This window comes from Orbicella franksi, chromosome 12, assembly GCF_964199315.1.
Source record: "Orbicella franksi chromosome 12, jaOrbFran1.1, whole genome shotgun sequence".
NCBI lineage: Eukaryota > Metazoa > Cnidaria > Anthozoa > Scleractinia > Merulinidae > Orbicella > Orbicella franksi.
Genome location: NC_138156.1, coordinates 26591917 through 26606360, shown reverse-complemented (window position 1 = coordinate 26606360; position 14444 = coordinate 26591917). Strand labels below are relative to the sequence as shown.

The following is a 14444-nucleotide window of genomic DNA, read 5'->3' as shown; positions in this document are numbered from 1 at the left end:
TTAATTTTAATTTTTATTTTTTTCCTATTTTTTTAGTAATTCTAATTTGATCGTTTTTGTGCTTGATTTTTTACTAGTCATGCATATTTAAATCATCACGCCAAATCAAGCCTGGTGATTCACAAAATAAGCTTTTTTTAATACGTGTCGGTAGAATGGCACAGCGACCATAGATGAGCTCAGTCCGAAATATAATTTTACGAAAACGATGGTGGCATATATCGCGAGTTTTAATTTTCGCGACTCAACGAGAGGGGAAAAATGAATTAAAATTAAGGGAGAAAAATTGTCATCACAATCGTTTCCGTGATCTTAATTTAGAGACTACTTTACTCGAAATTTAACTCCTTTCGATCGAGAAAATATGCGCAGAAGAAAGAAGAGTGACAAAACGGCTTCAAATGACAAGTATCAAGATCATATTCTCTTGGTACCTTAAAAGTACCTCAAGTGATAAAAAGTGGTGATTCGGAGGAAGAATTTAAAAAAACGACATCAACTATCATCGGCCCAGAAAGAAAAGAAACTACTTTTAATCCCGCTAAATTGTTGGCTCGCGCAAAAGAAAGAGCCTCCGCATGGAAATCGCATTTATGTAAGTTCCGTTTGTATGTTTCAGTATTAAAATTTAGGGTATACTTTTATCTTCAAGGCTCCTTTCATTAGCTCTCGGGAATGTCGCTCAATCTGTAAAGCAAGCCATATTTACGGTATTATTATTTTTTAATATTTGTAATGTTTGACCATATAAGGTCACGAAAAGAGGCAAAATTCGTGACTGTAAAGCGCAAGAAAAATGTAGCCATAATAACAAATAAGTAGAAAACGTGCGCTGCCAAATTGCGAAAAATTTACGGTATCAAAGAGTATTATCAACACTGTATGGATATAATATTTGAAGAAGCCATCTGTTCTTCTAAGGGACAAAACTGAAAAAAGTCAATTTTCATAAATCGGCTCGTCTTAAATATTCCAGAATAACCCGACGTTGTTAAAATGTATTATAATTGTAAAAGAGTTATCAAGGCGGCTATCATTATGAAACCATACTAAAATTAGCTACAGCGAAAATTTGTGGCAGTAAGGTATGACGGGAACCAGTGACAGTTGACAACAAGTAAAATATCCAACATTACTTCGTGACTTAGTATTGTTTTCATAAAAATAAAAGAAATAAAAATAAAAAACAAGTGGAATCAAGATGTTACTCAAACCAGATATAGCAACAGTTTCCTTTTCATTGCACAGAGCCGCCTTAGTGGTGTTACCCTATGCCGTGAAAATGACCCTTTCTGTATCACAAAGAGTTATTACCTCTCTTCTCACTTCCAAAATATTTCGCCATGTTGCCCTGGTGCAAATTTTATTATACTCCTTAGAAAGAGACATCGCGAGATTAAAGTTCTTTACCCGAAAAAGACGGCCCAATGACCCCGTCTCGAATTAATCGCGGAACTCTTGATCTTAGTAAAGTCTGACGCACGTAGCCATTGGGCTTTGTACCCCCCTGCTGAATCTTAAACAAGCATATTTTCTGTCAATTATCTCCTGCACGTTGCTTTAATTTATGTTTTATTATGTGGTTTGTTTCAGACATAATATATACTTCTAGCGCAGCGTGGAATTTTAAACAGCTGAGAAAAAGGTCGCGTTAAAACTGTAGGAAAATGCATTGCAAGAAAAAAAAATATGGCGTAGAAAATGCATCGTTAAAAAAAGTGATGTTTTGGTGATTAGATGCCCCAAGTGAACCTTCATATATAAACAGCTTAGATATTGGTTCTCAGCCAAATTAACATGTTAAATTATCATTTCATAAAAATTTTCGGAAAAACATGTCTTTTTTTTGCTCTTTGACAGAGAGAGGCACTGTTTCATTAGATGCTGGCGACTGGCCCAAATATAGAACACCGTCAGTTCGGTCTGAATGTAGAATTGCATTGTATGATCAAATCAGTAGGCCACGTACCCCTCCTGCTGTTACACAAATGTGTATTATTGTCTTGAATCCCTCGCTTACAGAAGAGTTCTAAGTAGATCATTTTAGTCATAATACATTCACTGGCTGAGTACGAATGTTTAATGAAAACAAAAGCTTGCTAATGACAAGAACTGCAAGAACTCACGTGAATGAAGAAACCGCAAAGAGGCCTACTTGAAAAAAAACTGATTAGCCGACGGTAGCTATAGTAGTGTTGAAGTGATCGACACCTGTAGGCTGGTAAATTAATAGATATGTATATTTTGCCACTAAGGGTCAATGAAACAAGCCCTAATTTACCTTTAAAACAAGTATATAAACCCTCTTTTTAATTACGTTCTTTTGTCTTCGTATAAGCAGGTGATTGCGTCAATGCGCATTCATCGTCTCGCTTTGTTAACTAAGAACCCATTCATCAAATATATAAAGCTCTTCGAAGCATCTCTACCTCAATTTGATCCAGTCATCTTCTTTAAGATGGAGAACCTTGTCATTGTTTGTCTAGCAGTCTTCCTCGCTGTGACAGTTGCCAGCAGCCTGCCTCGCGCCATTAAACCACAAAGTCATTATAACGAAGAGGGTAAGTTTTTTTTCCTCGATTGCAAATTTTGAGCTTGGAGGCTCACTTGATCGTCTTCTTGACGAAGTCAAGCCGAGAGTCATCACCTTACATACAGTCTTTTCATATTAAAACCGATAATTATCAACTGCTATTTACCGTGTTTGTTGGCCATTTAATCCGTTACTAAATCCTTTTTTTTTAGGGGAGAGCTTGGATCTAACGAAACGAGGTAACAATGAAAATATATTTCTGTTGTTATTTATTTCAAAGCGTTTGCGGGGTTAACAGATGTTCGCAGCCCCAAATACAGTTATTGTAGTAAAATCTATATATAAACTCCTTCTCTCTCTCAGCTTTCAAGCCTCCTGCTTTATGATTAATGAGTCAACTTCGCCCTGTCTAGAACTTCAATATTTTGGTTAAAAATTCCATGTCTAAAGATCGGACAATTCATTGCTTTGACGAAACTATATATAATAATATGTGTTCCTGTGCAAGAAATTCCTTTTTTTTTTGGCAGTGTTTCTCACTTAGAATCTACCGCCACTTCTAGTAAGATACAGGAGTATCTGACTGGGGAAAAAAAACCAGTTGAAACATAATTGGGGTCAATTATGACGGTCTAGCATCTTTTTCAGTTAGAGAAGTTATTAAGTTTTAAAGCTACAATAAAAACTCCAGTGACTGGAATGACCGCAACATTTACCATTTGGTAATTAATATCCAACAAGCGCGAGTGGAATAATCTATTAAAACGCCAGCAAAAGATAGAAAACTAAAACAAAATAACCCTCCCCCACCAAAAAAACATACACGTATGTTTACCATATTTGTAGAGCATGGAACAATGGCTCTTATGCCATGATGGCTAAGCCAATGAAAACTCTTCAATTACACCGTGATCCAATGATCCAGTGGTTAATAATAGTGCTTAGCCTCTGTTATAACAAATTCCATTTCAGGCTGTAGGGATCGCTATCCCAGCATGTGCACGAAAACGAGATACAGCAAAATCTGCAACATCCGGGGCAGTCCGAGCTTTGCTTTTGTCCGAACTCGTTGCCCAAAGACCTGCGGAATGTGCCACTAAGTGAGTGAATAAAAATTTAGCTTCGAAGAGTAGCTTTCTAGACTACCTCCACCCCTCCCCTCCTCAAATGTTGTACCTAGTTTATAGCGATCAACGTACTTCAGGCTACACCTAGTTAGTTCACAGGCATGCCACTAGACTTGCCACAAGTCGACCTTTCCTCAATCCTTGACTTATTTCTGTCCCTCGAGCGAAGCGAGATGGTAATTTTCGAGCGACGAAGTCACGAGCGCGAGCGACGAAAGTAACAACATACATACATACATACATACATACATACATACATACATACATACATACATACATACATACATGCATACGTTTATTTGATAAAAGGCCAGGAAAGAATTATTGGAAAGGACTTCTAGAAAGTCTACCAACATCACTGATTTTCCCTAAACATGTTTCAACTGGTTCTTGTACTATGAAGACCATATTGGTGTTTAGAGGCAGCGTGGGCGAGTGGTTAGGGCGCCGGACTTGAAATCCGGAAGTCGAAGGGTTTAAGTCCCGCCCTGACTACTAAGCTGGAGTTGTTTCTCGGTAGACCCTAGTTCAACCCCTCGGTCATGCTTAAAAATAGCCAGTTTGTCTCGTTCCTACTAGTTGGGATTTTTAAGCCTATTATGTTAAGTTGATATATTTGTTTCTTTCAGTTTAAGTGGCACGCTAGACTTTCTAAAAGTCCTTTCCAATAATTCTTCCCTGGCCTGTTGGTTTCGCCTTTGGAAAGGAATTTGCGTTCCCTTGCACCCGGGTAACACACTTTAGACGGAGGGAAATATAAATTGCGTTCACTTCCACTCGGATAACACTCTTCAGAATGAGAGAAATAATTTTTCGCGCCAAACATTTACGCTCTGATCCACATCCCTGCAAGTGAAACAAGTCGACCTCTCGCGACTTCCGTCGCTCGTGCTCGCGACTCCGTCGCTCAAAGATTATCCTCTCGCTTCACTTGAGGGAGATAACTAAGTCAAGGATTGAAAAAAGGTCGACTTTTGGCAATTCTATCATATTAGAGGATAAATTACACTAGGTGCGGCGTCCAAAAGAAAGGAATATCGAGAGCGAGATGCTTTGTTCCAGCAGACTGCTGCATCTTTGCTTTTGACCTGGAATGGCCGAGAGAGCACTTTTAATTCCAAAAGCCCTTTTAACATTTCGGTTAATTTTTCTCATGTGCCGGTTATAATGCAATACAATATAATCCAACGTGAATGTGAGGTAATTTCGAGCTGCCAGAAGCTATAAAATCACCCGAAATTACCTCACACACAAGTTGGATTATATCGTAATGCAAATGAGAAAAGTTCACCGTGAAACGGCTTTTGAGTGTTCTAACACCAAAACCAAACTAATCACTTTAGATCTGGCCAATCACAATATACACAGACAATCCAGTGAACCATTCAAATCTCAAAGCTAGGCATGAGGCGCGAGAAAACTTGTACGAGCGAGTCACGCGATTGGTTTTGGGTTTATTTCTGATTGGATAAGAAAGTAACGCGAGTTTTTAAGCCAGACAACTTCAGCGATAATGCAAACAAACCTAAGCTAAGTCCTTTAATTGTAGCTTCTTAATTATTCTTAGCATTTGTATCTTTTTATTTAGTACACGATCCCACAAGCTTGTTAGCTTTGAAATTTTTTTTATGGTGTATAAATAAAGGTTGAATGTATGTAAGTAAGTCGGATTACTTTTGACTCGAGTAAAAACTGCTGTACTGTAGGTATATCAAGTGATGCCTGAGATTAATTGGGAGCTGAAAAAAGTTCCATAGTGATGAGGGCAGGGTAGGGAACCAGGCAGTGGCTGAGGTTAAATGAGTCTAATCATTTGAGAAGGAAAAAATTCGCGCGGACACTCTTTCCTGCCGGTATTTAACCTCCCCCCCCCCCCCTCCCCACTGAACTCAAAAAACCTATTAGTAGTCAGCCAGTATTATACCTTGATGCACGTCCTTTGATCAGCCAGTTAAGAATACGTTTGTTTTATTTGCAGATGAATTCTGTTCATGTGAAGACAGATGAAAATTTCTAAGTCCATACTTATATCATGGCCAGTCTGACTTCAAGAAAATTCCCATCGTTTGCACTCACACAACCAACATGTAGATCACCACACTGTAAGCTAGAGGCAATAAAACATCAAACTATATGTAAATGTCTCCAGCTGTACTTTAATTGAGATATAATGGTTGGTGACCAGAGCTTCTCTACGACCTCCCCTGGATGAGGAGATTTACACTTGTCCCAAGGTTTAACCGGTGCGTTTGACCCAGATTTATGTTTCACGGTCAATAGAATTCAAAGGCAGAATTTGCTGTAAAGTTCGTCTTTTAGACCATAAAATCACACAAACCAAACTGATAATTTCACAGATTTTGTAAATTGCAGGGCAATATAATTAAGCTATAAAAGTGTTTTTTTTTTTTTTTTTTTTTTTTTTACCTTTCGCGAAGATTTCAAGCCAGTCTCCAAAGTTTCGTATGCGGTGACATCAGCTTTCACGTCTTCACAACGAGAGGCAAGAGCATGAAAATACTTTTGTGACTATTCCCATGGGACAAATGCCAATATGCCTAAGAATTCTGAATTGTGGTAGATTTTACGGTTGCAGTTAGCGCCTAGGGCTAGGGTTATTTCAAGTTAGGGTCAACTTTCTCCCCACAGCCAGGTTGAGAGGGTAAAATTCCTTTGCGCATCCACTATTCCCATGGAAAAGGTTACGAAAATGGCCAGAAATCCTCACCTGCGGGCGTCTTTGAAAAAGTTATGGTTAGCGCATAGGGATAGGGTTATTTCAAGTTCTCACCACAGACAGGTTGGGCGACGATCCTTCGCGCACCGACTATTCCCATGGCAAACGTCAGGAAAATGGCCAGGAACCCTCACCACAACTGCAGGCGTCTTTAAAAAAGTTAGTGTTAGCTCTTTGGGTTAGGGTTATTAGATGTGATTGCTTTTTTGAATTTGAAAAAAAAAATTGAGAAGGATCTAAAAACACCATTCGTTACAGCTTTAGGAGCTTGTAATCCAAAAACGGCACGGTGAAATACTTTTACATTATTAAATTTTTGATAAGCATGATAAGACCCAACTTTTGGTAAAGTTTTAAAAAATCTGTACATGGGGTTCAAAACCACCTTAACATTTTGAAAATTTAAGTTGGCTCTGAACTCTATTTACAGATTTCTTTAAAACATTGCTAAAAGTTGCGTCTTATCTTCCTTATCAAAATTTAATAATGTAAAGAAATTTCACCTCGCCCGTTTTGAATTATAAGCCTGTAAAGCTGTAATGAAGGGTCTTTTTAGCAGTTCATACTGTTGCTATGGTAACCCATCATGTCAAGAAAATTATAACAACGTGTTCGCCAATGATTGGGTAGTTTTTTGATACCATGATTGTAGCATCAAGTGATAAAGAGTGGTAATAATGACCCATCAAAGTCAAAGTGGTGGAAACTGTTTTGAGCTACAGGGGCAAAAAATTATGAAAATGACAGATCATTACTTGATGGCAAATCTGAAAAGGGCAAAAGCTTGAAGATTTATTTCCACTAATTCATTGAGGAAAAGTAACTCAACGGAACGATTCCGGCCGGGTTCTCGGTTCGAATAGGAAAATTCTACCCGTTCCTGGAACCAATGAGAAACTGAGGATCATAACTGTCAGAATAATATTTACTGAGCAAGATCCATCTCCTAATTACATGTATACTGCTGTGATCTCTCAAAATTTGGAAATTGAAAGTTCGCAACGCAACTGTTTTGCATTGCTGTGAATTTACTCTTTCCTCTTTCTCATTTTTTTGTTTTTTTGGCGATAATATTTGCGGACGTCGTTCTTAAAGACTGGGGCTGATATTTTAAACAAAACTTTGTTATCGAGTTTGATGCTTTAAGACTAGGATACCGCTCACTGTAGCATCAATCTCGTACCCCGCAGGGTGCTTGCTTGAAACGTAATCGAAACAAAAACTGGACAACGTGGTTGTTCTTTATTTAGCGTTTATTCCCCTCTCTCCTGACAGTCGTTTGTAGCTCACTCCCTTTTGCCCTTTGTTCGTTTTGTATTTCTCTAAAAGTCTTTTTAAGGTGTATTATTAAAAGTTATAAAACGCCTTCCTTAAACTCATTATTCCGTGTTGTGGATTTTTCACCAAACATCTTTATCAAGTAGTTCAACAAAGTTTACAAATGCAAAAACGTCGTGAATGTCACAATTGCGACGCAAAAATATGAGTACTTCAATCACTCTGCTTACTCGGACTGGTGGTAGGAAATAACATTCTTTGCCTACCGCAGACATTTGCATGTTGTCTCAAAGAACGAAGCAATATAGAAGCATCCAGACTTGTACTATGAACTCTTAAGGTTATGTTTAATTTACAACAAAAAATTAGCAACAATATTCTAGGACCAATCCAATCTCAAAACTACACAAACAAGACTTAAGCTCACAGTTGTTGCTTCCCAGCTCCTGTAAGCACATTGCTTTTGCGAGTTCACAAGTATTTAATTATTTACAGCCCTTGATTTAAGATAGGCTCCTGCTGTTCTCTTAGATTGCTCTCGATAACGCATATCTTAATAACCTCCATGGACATCGCGTGTCCGACCAGGTACGTAAACAAAAGATATTTACTCTGCTTCGTCATGCGTGCGGCGTTTGTTTCTGCAACATCGTTTCGTCATGGTAGTCGTGCCAATAAAAGCACGTCGTTTAGCTACACTCTTTTAGATTAAAAACAAGTGGTATCTTTTTAATCAATTCCTTTTCAGCTACACGAAATAAACAGCAGGCAGGTGACACCACATAAATTAACATCAATAATTAGCTACCACCCATGCATGCATACTGATCATCTCACTTCGTTAACTACGTAAGTCTGTTCTCACGCTGGTCAGGTTTGTCTCTCTGAACTGTCCAGAACTCGCTAAATATGGCCGTCCTCATGAAGTTTTGTTTTGTTCTTGTGGCTGGGATGCTTTTCGGCAGCCTTACTGCGAAACCTATGGAAGATCCTGCACCATCAAGGTATTATTATGATGGTGAAAGCAATGCGTATTTTGACGTAGGTAAGTTGTTCCCGATTTTGTATCGAAAGAGGTTTCTCTGATACTTAAAAAAGAATGTCTTGAAATGTAAATATTTAAAGTAGCTTATACGCAGAAGTGATCGAATAAGAACTTTAGCTGAACAGACAAATAAAATTTAATATCGATGCAAAACATTTAGTTTAACTTCCGCGAACAAAAAGTATTGAACGGACGGAAAGTTGGCACAAAACCATAAATACTGAACTGTGAAAGAGCTCTTTACACCTTATCAAAAGTGATTTTTATTGCTTTTGGATGGTAGAGCATTCCCAGAGATTTAAAGACTATAAAGGAAATGAATATTGTTGAATTTCCACTTTGAGATTATATCTCTTGCAGTCGTTCATGTTTACTTAATTATGATTATGGTTGGTATGGAGCCTCTGTTTTTGTTTAAGCGTTTCCACGATTATTACAAAATACCGCAATACATCATTATTAGAAAGTCTGACAACTCCTTTTCAACACAGTCTTATGTTATTTCAAAGCAAATATCATTAAACCAGAGTTATAAAAAAGTGAATGTTCTCGTCATATTCGGGGATAAATTAAAATGTCAAAAGACAGACGTTTCGAGGCTGTTACCTCTTCATCAGTGATCTGAATGCAACTGAGCTTCATTGAGATCACTGATGAAGAGGCAGCAGCCTCGAAACGCGTCCTTTTTTTACATTTTATCTTTTTTACATTTTATTTTTTGCACGAACCAATGCGCAACACATTTTTTCCAACTTTTGCCTTTAAATTAATCAGGCTTGCCCCTACAACTTGGATGACTGCGCGAAATCTATAGTTTAATCTAAAATTAATCAGGTGAAGCGAAAATATTGCGCCATTGACAACTGGGTCGAGAATGCAAGCCGGAAAGTAGCGTAGGATCGATGAACGCCACTTGCAAATAATTTGAGTTAAGTTGGTTTCCAGTCAATACGTAATTCAGCTAATTGATAGCTGGTAAATGTTTAATGTCTGAAAATTTAGAAATTTTTCTGCAATAAATAACAACATCTTGCGCAATAAACCCTAATCAGAATGTGTTTCGTTTGTTTTGCAGGGAAGTATATAGAAGTAAAACGAGACAAAGGTTTGAAGGGTTTTTTGTTTCTTTGTTTCTTTGTTTTTTTTTTTACCTTGAAAGTAACTCAGAGATATATGCCGTTTCCGTGAGCAAAAATAGAGCGATTTGTTTTTCAGGGAACAAATAATTTAGTTTTGCTTGTAAATAGATATAGAATTTAATTTTTACTTGTACAGAGGGCCACTAACTTTCAAGAAAGTTATTATTATTATTAATATTATTATTTTATGTGTGATGATATATATATATATATATATATATATATATATATATATATATATATATACAATGTGGGAGGAAAAACACAAATAAACTACAAGTTCATCCCTACAAGCCTGTTTCGTGGTTGCCCACTCATCAGGGGATTTAATAAGAATAATCTTTACCACCGTTTATATACAATATAATTTACATAATATATGCAGCGCGAAATTTAACGGGTTAGTTGTTTCGTAGGAGGACTTTGTTTCTGTGGCGGCAAGATGATGCGAGTTCATCACGTTTGTTAAGTGTTGATAGCTCGGGTTGGCCGATGATAAGGAATTTTTCTTTAAGGCAAAGGTTACATCTTTTGCTTGAGCTGTTATACGGCGAGTGTGATGAGAGAATGCGCCAGGAAATAAAGTGTTCGATGTTATTGTCTTTGAGGGTCCAGATGTGCTTGCTGAGTTCGGTCGAGTTTCTGTGTTTAGCGTGGCGGAATGATGCCACGAAACAGGCTTGTAGGGATGAACTTGTAGTTTATTTGTGTTTTTCCTCCTACATTATATATATATATATATATATATTTCCCTAAACTGTTAGATGACATCTAAAACACGAAAGACTATATTTCATAGCGTTTCCAAATACCAAAAAGAGCCTTAAAAACAGGACTCGCAGTAGAATATTTTGGACTAAACTCGAGCTGAGGGAATCAATGTTTGGAGATGTGATGAATTACCAATTCTTGTTTTTGATGCATCTTCGCAAACTTGGACGAAGGAGTAAAAGGGAATAAAGATCCATGTAAGTCAATATCTCAGGTCCATATCACCGTCACCTGACTCGTCCCCAGTTTTCTCTTTGATAGGACCTCTCAAACGGCCTGGGACGACTGGGGCGAGCCAATCAGCAACACCATAATGATCTTCTTTGTTTAAACTTGATGAATTATTTAATCAGTCTTATAAGTTAAAAATAGTTTCAAATCCTTGGATTGTTTTGAAATATCTATTGTCCAAGTAATTTATGACTCCTAAATATGTTCCTTCTTTAATTCTTACAAATCACGCCTGCAGACTGTCGGGATAGCTCTCCAAGGTGTAGCAGATACAAAATGTGCAAGATCAGCCGCAGTCGCAAGTACTCTTACATCCGAATTCGCTGCCAGAAGACGTGCGGAGTTTGTTAATGAGGTAGGTCAATAATTAAACACAGACGCGAAAATACTGAGAAATAAAAGAATAAGTCGCCTTCTCTAAACGCCCCTTAGATTTCTCGCTAAATCTAAAATTTCCTGTTTTGGCCACCAAGATTTAAATTTCCTATACCTTGCAGGCGCGGAGACATTTTGTTAAAGAAAGAGTTGTGAGGAAAAGGAAAGTGACTCCATTTCAGTGATGTTTTTCTCCTGTTGCTGGAACATAAGAACTCCTCTCATCGCTTCGTGTTCGTTTTATACCTCCCACACATATTTCCTCCTTTTTTAGCCATTAAACGTTGGCTGTATCATCGCTATATGTTGCTAATTTTGTGTGTGTGCTTTGACTTCCGTTTCGCATATTTTCTTTTTAAGTTTCACATTTTACGCAGTCTATAGGAGAATCTTTGTTTACAATATTTGCCTCATTAGCATAAGCGAGACAATTTCTGATGGAGCTACAAAAACATTAGTTCTGAATATTGAAAGGGCACAGCACGATTAACTGTCCCAAGGAATTTGCGCCCGATGTATTGAATAGTCAGTTTTGTTCGACGCTAATTTAAAAACTAAAAATTCTACCAAGAATGTATGAGCTCTTTAGCGCTTTTGCAGAAATTTTGCAGTTTTTGAAAGCCAATTTTCGAATATTACACCCAAAAGCCAAACATTTCACCAGTTACTAATTTTCACAAGCTCGTAATGTTTGTAGTCAATTAGTGTCCAGCGTGATGCCTTCTCTGCGTAAAGTCGTATGTTTTGTGGAAAAATGTAAACAATGACGTCAGAAAAGAGTCGCCTATAACTTACTTTACTCTATTTTTCCTGCTTTAAAATAAGAATTCTATCTTGACTCGGCAATCTTTATAAGGGAAAGCACCCTTAATATCCAGTATTTTGTTCTCGTGACTAACATTTCTTTACTTTTCCAGATTGCACGTTTGAATTTTAGAATCCGACAAATCTTATAATTTTTAATTTTCGTTTTCTTGTTTTCCCTGCAGGAGAACCACGCTTTATTTGCGGAAGGATCGATGTCCTTACACGTATACAAGGCCTTAGTTTCTAGTTACTTGAGTGGAAATAAAATTTTCATCATTTGCACTTGTAAAGAGAAGATTAGCACAGTGTACACGATTAAAACAAAATCTTTACAAAGAGAGGATGATTTCTTCAGCAACGCATGAGTAACTGTTCCCTAGCAATTCCAAAACGAAGCGTCTGTGTTGGCGTGGACCTTTCTCAGCGAACATCCTCTCTAAGGTGTTTTCCGACTCCGCGAAAAGATTGAGACGTTGCTACGTTCAAAAATGATTTAATTGAAAAACTTGTTGCCCAGTTGTATCTGAGGATCTTAAAACGGAATCAAATCTAAAATGACGCAAGCTTTTCTTCCACTCCAACGAGTATAATATCATAAAACTAAAAAAAGAAACCTCTAATGCCGTCAAATATATAATCTGAAGCAAATTTTTAAACTCTTATCCTTCGCGTTTGCATTTCAGTCTCGTTCAAATGTGACTTTCAGATTGTGTTCCTACAGTAACTGTTGCTAGAGCGGTTCCAGGAAACTGGGATGGAGTAGTCACTGAAAAAGAGAACAAACCAAAACAATCAAGTCACTCACTACAGTGAAACCTAAGCTGAACTACTAATCACCTCCTATATATTTGAATGGCATTTGGTGGTGCAGTATATCAGAAACGTCGCGGCTTCCTTAAAGCTATCGATTTTAATTTCTTCATTCCTAAGTATTTGACAGACCATTTAAATTATTCGGTTGTCTGTTCGGTGACTTGGCCTTTGAATGGCAGCGACCTCACTACTTTTGTTTTGTGAATCAAGTTGTTCTTATATATGCTAACTAGTTTGCATTTAGCTGACAAAAACAGAGCACCTCCAGCCTCGCTTGCATTCAGCATTCATAGGCCAGGTAATTAAGCACACAACTGTAAAGTAGCCTATTTGCCGATACCCTTATAACCTGGTTAAAAAGGCACTGTGAGAGTAAAGCGACTTCCCCAAGAAGACAGCATAACGGCCCTTTCCAGAGTTAAACCCTGGTATCCAGAGCTCTAGCCATTAGACCGCCACAGCGCCTTCCAAATAAATAAGAACTGAAACCTTTGAAAACATTACTCACCAAATTTTCAACACAATTTACAAGATTTTGGACACTGCCTTATGACAAAGTCGTATAAACTGTGCGTAGTGCTCCAACACAGCGTCTGAAAGTAGCGGCAGGCCGGCATCTCTGGACACTGCACCTCACCTGGAACTGTCAAATATTATTATTATTATTATTATTATTATTATTATTATTATTATTATTATTATTATCAAAAAGCGAGCTGCGCATGGCCAGGAGGCGCTAGTTTCCGGTCTTTTTTCCGCAGGAAATAAAAATTGATGGTACATATAACATGGTAGACAAAATCAGATGTAATAAAATTTTCAAGAAGGAACTTGAGAACAGTGTCAAACTTCTACGAAACCAACGAAGCATTTTCAATATATATAATATATAACATGTAATAATTTATAATCTCTTAACATTATTTACTTACAATCATCTTCAAGAGAAGCTGCGTCTAAAGCAACAAAGGAAAATAATATATTATACGCTTGAAATTTGGAATGCTATTAAGAAATCAAGACGGCTTAGCTTTTAATGAGTACTGAGTCCCCTAAGCAATTGTTAGGGCAAATACGGTACTACTCTTTCGAAATAATAAAGCCGATTGAGATAATTATTTCGAATTACTGGGGTCATGCAGTTTGCGTTTATTGGCTGAAAAATTGGAATATGGAAGAAATCCCTCGAACATCGCATTGCACCATAGGACACCGTACGGACCCGTGAGTATGTATAAGCAGGAGGTTATCAAGGTAAGAGAGTGAATCCCCATATAGGTCTTCTACCCGAGGTAATCCCTCTTAAGTTTATTTTTTAGATATGGTACCCAGTTCTTCCGAGGATGTTACTCACGCGATGCGTGGACAGCCCAAGCGACTTTATCCCAATTACTTGAGACGAAATGGCGGGAAATGTGGTGAAAAGTCATTTTATATGTTTTGGTTTCCAAAAAACGTTTCATAGCACAGATGTTTTCTGCACTCCCAGCCGTCTTTTTGTTCGGCTGGACTTTTATTTGCTTTGTGCAAAGCTTGTTAGCTTTGAAGTCTTCTATCGTGTATAAATAAAGGTTGTATGTTGTGCTCG

At 37.6% G+C, this 14444-nt stretch overlaps 2 long non-coding RNA genes across 2 annotated transcripts; both read left to right on the top strand.

The window, feature by feature from the left end:
- The first annotated feature begins 2354 nt into the window (after positions 1-2354).
- Positions 2355-5845, top strand: LOC145463505 (uncharacterized). The gene is made up of 4 exons (XR_014041340.1): positions 2355-2561; positions 2746-2772; positions 3506-3633; positions 5639-5845. It is a non-coding gene; the product is annotated as an uncharacterized LOC145463505 (long non-coding RNA).
- A 2604-nt stretch (positions 5846-8449) lies between these two features.
- LOC145464169 (uncharacterized) lies at positions 8450-12306 on the top strand. Its single transcript, XR_014041401.1, has 4 exons — positions 8450-8720; positions 9796-9825; positions 11100-11216; positions 12226-12306. It is a non-coding gene; the product is annotated as an uncharacterized LOC145464169 (long non-coding RNA).
- The last annotated feature ends 2138 nt before the right edge of the window (positions 12307-14444 follow it).